Raw genomic sequence first — 9,294 nt, 5'->3', positions numbered from 1 at the left:
AGTATGTTTTAGTTCGGGGTGATTGTTTCCTAAGCAGTTTTTCTATTGGATGTGGTCCATGCAGAGACTGGAGACAAACGGCTTAAATGAATCGTCAAAGAGTTTAGTGAAGTGGAAGAGCAGCGGCCATTCGTTTCCCACAGGACAAGGGAGCTCAAGTATCGAACACACGCATAACGACAGGAAGCCTGCAAGTGCATAGGACGAGTCTGTCTTCTATACCGCATGCAAGCTCTGCCTTTAAAAGCAGAAGGCATCCCTAACTGGTAACTTTCAGCATTTTAATAGCTAAGTCATATGGGATATTACCGTAAATTAACATCGCATAGGCAACGGCTGTATTGGTTTCCCCCCCAGGCTAAGCAGCTCACTCTAGTTTCCAGTACCAACACTCGTGACCCTTGCAAGCATGATGTTATCACGGTCTTACTTCCCCACAGAAACAAGTTCTGGAAAGCCGTTGCAGCCTGCAGGATGACCACTTTGTAATTTTCTTTTTTTTTTTTTTTTTAACTAAAGAAAGCCGTAATTCCTTGCCCTAATAATCCAGTTTGCGAGTTCAGAACCAAAGCCTAATCCAGAGAGGCCCCGTCCGTCCCCCGTCCCTGCACCCACCCGCAGCAGCACCCTGCCGCTCGCGCGGACACCGCGCGCCGGGTCCTCGGCTCAGATGCCCGCAAGCGCGGGACGAGGGGGAGAGGGGGGAAGGGAAGACGAACCGCGCACAGAGCAAGGGTACGGCTACCTCCTCGTCCTCGTCGCTGACGATAGCAGAGAAACGCCTTGCCGATAATCTTTCCGAAGACAGTAGTGGCGCCACCGGGGCCAGAGGCCAGCACCCCCACACTCTCGCCAGCCAAGGACAACGCCCGTGTCCGCCCCGACACTTCCTCCACTAAGCCGGGCCCTCCGTGGCGCCCATTGGGCCGACGGATCGTGGCCCGCGTCTCGATTTGCTGTCTCGCCTGTCGTTTCCGCTTTCCCCCGCCCCCTTGGCGAATCCGCCCTCGTCGGCCTGGTGCCCGCAGGGCCGGAGGGATCTGCCCCGTGTAGTGCTGCGACCCAGAGGGCGGGCTACGAGGTCGCAGAAGAGGCTGTAGTAGCTACAAGTACTGTTTCTTGCTTTTTGTTACCGCATCGAGTCCACCCCAAAGGTGCCTGTGCCTTTTTGCTGCTGCTCCCTGCAGTCAAATGGCTGCTTTGGCCAGGCGGCTTTAACTTCTCAGGACATTTTGAAAAAACAACAGAAGTTGCTCTACATTGTTTGCCGAAAGCCCCACTACCATGGCAGACATTTCTAAGCTGCACTTCTCCTGGAAGCAAATAAAAGGCAAAGAGTGCGTTCGGCACTGCTGGCTTGAGGGCTCAGGAGAGTAGGATTTGCGTTAAGCTGGATAGGAGGCTTTTAGAAAAATAGGCAGTGCCCTCAAAGCTGCCCAAGGGTGGTCCGTGGTGTCCTGCACCCCTGAGGACAGTGAGCACATTGAATGGTTCACACAACTGTCTTGTAACATATACGAACCCTGCTTTCCTCTATATCCGGCTAAGGAGATGCCTGGCCGCCTTTGAGGCTAGAGCACATTGTCCTATTTTGCAAAGCTGCTTTCCAGCCGATCAGCCTCCTCCTACTGGTGCATGGGGTTGTGCCTCTCCAGGCGCAGGACTTGTGTATTCACAGGTTCCTCGGGTGGTCTCAAAAGAGATCTTTTCCTATGATGGAAGGGACTTTGTTCCCCAAGCCCCTGCCTTGAGGTTCAGGGTCCCAAGAGGTTTGATAACCGTGCCAGTGAAAACAGAGGAAAATGAATCGCCGGGTACCACAGCCTTTTCCATGTTGCTGGCCACTAGACCTCCTGGCTTATTTATCAGCGGTGGCCGGGCACCTGGGTTGCATACGCTTTCTTTAGTCTTATTTTCTGACCAATGCACCTGTGGAAGCCCATCGTATGATTCTTTACATCCCCTGCCAAATTCAGCTGCAGCTTTGCCTTGGTATTTCTGATCCCATCCCTGGAGACCTGGGCGGCATCTTTAGATTCTTCCCAGAACGCGTGTCCCTGCTTCCGCTACCTATGCATTTCCACTTTGTGCTTCAGCTCGACCAGAAGACAAGGCCGTTACTCAGCCATGCTCATCTCCTGCCTAACTTGCCTGATTTCTTACGTTGACCTCATCCTCTTAATCAGGTGGCCTATAGTAGATACCAAGCACAAGGTTTCCTTTGTTGGCTTGTGTGGGATGATGACCATGGAGACAGGAAAGCGTTAAGGCCTAAACCGTGTACCCTCCACGTTATCTTTACTGATGGAGATCCACATAGATGAGGTCAAGAAAGGACAATATGGCCGAAGGAGGAGTTCATGGGCAGCTAGGATAGCCCTCTTTTGGCTCTGATGAACGGCATGAAATGGAAAGAAGTCTTAATAGCGGAACTTTGAAGGACACCAAGGCCAAAAAAGTAACCTTCGCCTGATTAAGGGTCATTTAAGTATCATGCATATGCTAATAAGCTTCCTGAAGTACATGCTACCACCACATATCTATCACTCTGCTTAGATCATGCTATATGTAAGGAGGAGAAGATTGGGCTGTATATAAGGAGGGTAGAAATTTCAGCTAGTGTTGGGTGTTAGTATTTTCCTTTTTGTTTCTTTCCCTTGCGGAATTTCGTCCCTGAGTTGATAGGAAAAAATTACTACCAATACTTAAGGAATGAAAGTATGTAGCTGGGTGTCACAACATTCCATTGAAATGGCCCTGGCTGGGGGCAGGTTGCAAGTGATAATGGGTGGAAATGGTGAGTGGGTGTCCTAGGGTGACTTTATGATTTTGGTATCCCCATTCGTCTGTTTAGCCCAGAAATAAGTTTTGCACCTTTAAGACTAGTTCTAAACGCAAAGAGGGGAAAATAAAGCCGCATATTTTTTTTCAGAAAGTTCACTCACTCCTCCACATTCCTCCTCCTAGACTGTGTTGTCTTCAAATGTACAGATGTCAAGACAGAGCTCTCCTTTGCTTTTAGTTAGTTTTTAGCTAACTGAAGCCAAGAAGTTCCCAAACTATAATTTTTCTTTTTCTTTAGACCTCTTTAAGCCTACTCTAAATTAAACACTCAAAAGAACACCAACCGCTCACACTTGTAGCCCACTGGGCTGGGTCTGGGCCGCAGCATTTCTAATTCCAAAAAGACTAATAAAAGACTGAGTAAACCGAGCTGCAACCTACAAAAGAGACTTTCTAAGTTTGCCATCTCTTTTAGAGCAGCAAGAAGTTTTATTGTTTAATATTATTCTTTTTTTATGCTAGTAAATGCTTTACCTATTAAATAAACTGTTTATGAAAACAGAGTTCACTCCTTAGAATCTTTTAAAAGTTTAATGATAATAAGATAAAAGAAGGACAATATTTCCAGCACTGGGGTGCTTTTGACAAATGGCCAAAGAGCTCACCAAAAATCCTCAAATCATGTTCTCTATATGCGGTTACATTGGTTACATCACTGCGGTTGCATGCATATTCATTAGCTTACACATTATTTAAACATTCCCAAGAGCTTTTGATGTTGCCGGGGCTCTTTGTGTTTAGGTTTCCTATCCTTATAAGTCCTTCCTAGACTTGTTTGTATGACATCCTGAGATCAAGTCAATAAATTTTATTCCTTCCCGTGATTTCATCCCTGTTGTCTCACACTTTTCTGATAAGAGGAGTTAACAAGCTCTTCCCCAGTCTCCTCTGGTGCTCTGTCTTGTGTCACTGTCATCACTTGGATGGGTCAATCAGTGGATGGCCTTGCACTGTTTTTCTTAGTTACACAAAAGCTTTTTCACATCTTATGTTTTGCTAAGGTCTATAGTACAATACGTTCATCACACTTGTATTTCTATAAGCGATACATAGATATTATATTCATTACACTACTATTTCTATGAGCAATACAGTACATACTTAAGCTGATGGATTATATTATATTAACAAGCAGCTAAAAAGAGTTATAATTTGTACCATACCTAGATACTTATGATCAATAACAACATGCAAAAGCTAATATATAAATGCGAAAGCCAATATTATCTAGTAATTTTTAACAATCCCTTCTCTTTGCTTTTCTTACTGTATTTGGCTTGTGCTACAACTTTTTAACTTCTGTACTCTTGGTATACTGATACCTTTCATAGATCTTAAATGCCTCATTTTTATCATCTTTTACTTTTCTCAACACCATAATTTTCTGCCTTCGTCCTATGGTTCTTGACTTTGGATTGGTGGGTACTGTCATTATTTGCATATTTTGGACCACATAAGTAATTAATTGAATAAAGCAAGGGATCAAACATGGAAGAAAAATTAGATCCATTATTCCACATAACACTACAAATCCTGCCCTCTTCCACCAGGATATTAAAAAAAAATCTTCTAACCACCCTTTATTCATTATAGATTCCTATTTTTGGACTGGCACATGGGCTATTTTCCAGATATTTCTGGATATATCCAAAACTACATCCCTATTATCATCAATTTGTAGATAGCAATCAGATGTGTTAAACTTTCCGCAAACCCCTCCTTCTTCTGCTAACAAATAGTCTAATGCTAACCAATTTTGATACACTGCAGCTCTGGTTTGCCTTTGCTGTTTGAATATTAATTCCATGGCCTCGGTCATTTCATTAGATATGATTTCTACAACTGCTTGGAGTCTTATGATGAGATTTAACATATAAATCAGGGTTTGATATCCCCAACTCCCATCTTGTGCCCAGTTAGCTGGATCATATGTCTGTAATATCCATTCAGGTGGCCACTCTTCATCGCCCAACTTTTGGTATCCCCCAATTTCTCCAATTAGTTCTCTCTTATTTTCCTAGAGCGCAACTTCCTTTCCATAGGGGAGGAAGTTTCGGATAAGCCCTTTTCCCACATATCCAAAATAAGCCATCTGGTGCTTTCAAGTATTCTTTTTCCTGATTACTCATATTTTCCCAAAATTTAGATATTTCAGGGATCCCATAATAGGGATTCTTCCCAGGGTCATTGCCTTGGAAAAGTTTGATTTCCTTTTCATATTTACAATTTTTTTCCTCTCCTGTTTCCAATATTGCATTGATTTTTCAGGGATCTACCATGTGAAAGTTCCATTATAAACTTTATACCTTTCACAGGAAGTTTGTTCTATGTTATCGACTAATTCTTTTCCCAAATGCCAGAGGCAGTCTTCTATTATTTTTGAATTTAATATCCACCCCTCTGGTTGATTTCCTCCTTTTATGTTGGTCCTATTCCATTGAAGAAGTTTGACCAGGTTCAGGCTACTACTTTTCTATGGCCACTCTTCAGACATTAAGCCCCCCCCCCCCCCCCCCCCCAGCAGTTAGTAACATTCAGTTCTTTGCTGATCCTTTCTCCCAGATCTACAAATAAATTCTTCCCTAAACTTGGGATTTCTATCTCAGCTTCTATTCATTGTTTGAGCTTTTCATAGAAATTTCTGTGTGGAGTTGGCTCTGGCCTTTTTATAAACACTTTACCTAATAAGGTGTCTCCTATTGGTGTTTTCAGAATATTTTGCATCTGTTGCAGGGGGTTTGGGAATACAAATTGTTCTTTCAATAAGTCTCCTTGAATTCCAGCCCCGAAAGCTCTTTCAAAACAGACCCATTTCTTCCATTTTGGGCATACACTCCCTTGTCTTGTACTGCTCTGTCCTAGGTTTTCTGCAACCCAGAATGTTTGCTCCGCATGTGTGTAGGTGTCTAATTTGGATGAGTCATAACAGTGTGGGTCAACAAGGGTGTGAGTAGCAAAAAGACAACCTATATAAAGCGACTGATAGTATTTGTGACATGTATTTTTGAGATCCCCAAGGGGGAGAAGACTAACCAGGAGTATTAGGAGCCCAGTATAACGTGTACCCTCACCTTCCATGCCTGATGGGATTGCTGCCCACAGCATGCAAATATGATCTTCTTGGTGGTGAGTACAGCGGTTAATCTGGTCTTGCCTCTTTATCTCCTTGTCACAGAATTACCTATGTCACCTTGAAATAAATGGGCAGGACATCTTTCTCCTTTTTAATGCCTTTATTAAGAAGAATCAGCTCAGGTGGGGAGAAATCGACGGGTCGCGCCCACGCCACCGCTGCTCCCAGGCGTGGCACGGAGAAGGAGGATGATGCAGCTTTGTCCGCTGGTCTGCAGGCAGAGCTCGGGATTCCATCCTCACGGGAGAGTAGCAGATCCCTGCTTTTCTGTCTAACACCCTGGGGTGTCTCTTTAATCAGCGTCTTTTCAGGTTAGGGTGAGAAGCAAAAAGGATCCAAGCAGGTACGGGACTACGCTCTCATCCTTAGACCTCACTTAGGTCACTTGTTGGCTCGTAATTTTAGGGGTTTTTCCTGTAAAAACTGTAAAACTGTAAAAATTTGGGGCGCAATGCATTTCTCATCTGCATACTGGCTCTGATGTCACTCCTATTCTCCTTGTACCTGGAGGGTCTGTCCCCATGTCCCTCCCTGGCAAGTGGCTAGCATCAGGGGGACAATGGTTAATCACCAGCCATTAACAGGTAATTGAAGAGCTTTTCTTTGGCAGTGAAACTAAAGAGGTCTGACTGGTCCCCCCTTTTTTCTTTGATCAGGCTTAAGCTTAAGCTTGCATCAACTTATAATTCTTGGCTCATTGACATAGAATTTCCTATATTTTTTGTATTGATTATAAATTTCCTGAGCACTCTGGTGATCATATTTACCAAACTTCATTACCTTTTTTGGTTTTTTCAGGTTAATTTCTTTAGAGATCCTTAGGTTATTCTATACAGCAGATGTCACTATTTTTTTGTTAAACAGGGAAATAAGAACAGACTAACAAGTGTACCCACAGTGAAGGTTATAGTTTTCCAACTTCTTTTGAGAGTCCATAGATTATCCCACCAACTGGAATCAAGTGTAGGAGTCCTTTGATTTCTTAAATATGCTAGTTTTCTTATTTCGTTTAAAGTGTTTCTAATGACTACTACAATTAATTTGATTTGATAAATTACTGTTTTGGTTTGGTTGAGTTGGTCATTAATATGATTAAGAGTTAATGCGGTCTGATTAGATATTACTTCTAATTCTGATTGTAGTTTCAAAATTTTGTTTAACATATATTGCTTCTTCAGTTTTGTTTTTCTTAAATCTTCATATATAGGAACTCTTAAACTTGATCCAGATTCTTTGTGTATTATAAAGACAGTTTGTTTTATAATTCTAATGATGCAACCGCCAGACCAGTCTCTTGGCAATTCAGTGGATGTTGTGGTACTATTGACCCAAAACAGGTGTTTAGGGGTTTCCCGAAAGATATTAGTTTTTGTCGTGCCCTCCCAATATTTAGAAATACCTTTTCCTTTCACCAGATTTACCAGGCTTGCTTTAGTAGTATCACATTCAAAGCACCACCAGGCCTCTCCTACAGGGTGCTCTCCCAGGAGTGGCTGCCTAAAGGTGGCGGTGTTCCGGGTCATCCAATATATTTTCTTATTCTCTTGATAAAAGATCAATTGGGAGAGGTTAACACAATTGTTGTGGACTCTCAGCAAGGAACTTACTTCTTTCTCATAGAGAGGTTGGTAGTACTCATTGCACATCTCTCCTGGGCTCTCCAGAGCAGCACCAGCAATCAGAGCCATCACTACTACCCTTCCCAAGAGTCCGGTATGGGTCATCCTGCACAGCCTGCCCACCCGGCCTTGCCTCTTGAGGATTTTACTGAGAAGAAGTCTCCAAGCTCTTTAGAGTCTCTTGCTCCTCTGGTTAAACCTCTCTTGATCTGTCCCTGCTAATTTGGTCTCTCCTAGGGGAGCACTCTGCAGAAGATTAACCTGGGGTCTTTGGTACTAAGTTGGGACGACTTAACCAGAATTACTTATTAACAATTTTTAACTTTTACAAATTTCTTAAAACACTTCAAGACATGTTATGATTCTAAACTTTTTTCTTATGCAGTTCATCAGTCTTTTTGAATGTCAACTTTAAGTCATTTGGTCCTTTTATAATAGTATACTCATCTGAATTAACTCCTGATGCAGTTGAATCCTGTCCTGAGTTAGAGTGTGAGGGTGGTGTAGAATCTGGTCCAATACCAGAGGGAGACACTGACGAATCTTGTCCAATGCTCGGGGGTGGGACTGGTCCTTTAATTCTCGTGATGTGGGGCCAACCTTTTTCTCTGGTTCCCACAGCAAAATTAGCGATGATGAGTACCTGAAAGGGGCCTTCAAATTTAGGCATTAATGGTCTATAATTCCAGGATTTTATTAAAACCCAATCTCCTGGGTTGATGTCGTGTGCTTTTGTATCAAGAGGGGAGGTTTGAGGGAGGTATCCTCTTTTTCTAAGTCCTTCTAGGGTTCTTCCAATGACTTCTAAATATTTCCTTGTAGCTTCTTCTCCTTCCAGATAGTCTTCTGTGCTATAGGGTGTTAACAAGAATGACAGTCCAAACATCATTTCATAGGGTGAAATCCCTATATCAGACCGGAGTCTTGTTCTGATGCGCAAGAGCGCTAGGAGCAAACAGTTTAGCCAATTCATTTTTGTTTCTTTGATCAATTTAGTCAATACATTTTTGAGAGTTTTGTTCATCCGTTCCACCCTCCCAGAACTCTGGGGGTGCCATGGAGTATGCAATCTCCATTTTATCCCTAAAGCTTCAATTATATTGTGCAATGTTTGGGCCACAAAATGTGGACCTCGGTCTGAGTCTATGGTATTCACCATTCCGTATCTGGGGATAATGTTTTCTAAGATTACATTTGCCACGACTTGGGCGGTTTCCCTTTTGGTTGGGAAGGCTTCTACCCAGTGAGTGAGGTGATCTACTGTAATTAGTAGATATTTGTATCCTTGTACTGGGGGCATCTCAGTAAAATCTATTTGTATGCTCTGGAAAGGTCTTAGAGTTAGTTCCCTCCCCCCAGGTGTTACTTTTCTCATGACTTTCTGGTTTACTTTTTGGCAAATTAAACACCCTCTTTGTGATTGCTTTTGCTAGGTCATATACACCTATGCACAGGTTATTTCTTAGGAAATGATCACATAGTCCTTGGACTCCCCAGTGGGTTAATTTATGTAGTTCTGTTAGCACTGTCCCAGCAAGTGCTTTGTTTAAAAATACCCGTCCGTCTGATGTTAACCACTCCCCTCGTTACCTTTGGCGTAACTTTAAATCTTTTATAGCCTTTAATTCTTTATCACTAAATATGGGTTTTTCTCTTTCATCCTTCTCGGGTGTGGTTTCTGCTTTAAAAACTTTTACT

The sequence above is a fragment of the Passer domesticus genome, chromosome W, assembly GCF_036417665.1.
Source record: "Passer domesticus isolate bPasDom1 chromosome W, bPasDom1.hap1, whole genome shotgun sequence".
NCBI classification, from domain to species: Eukaryota; Metazoa; Chordata; class Aves; order Passeriformes; family Passeridae; genus Passer; species Passer domesticus.
The sequence above is the reverse complement of the archived record's forward strand: the minus strand, read 5'-3'. Positions refer to the sequence as shown.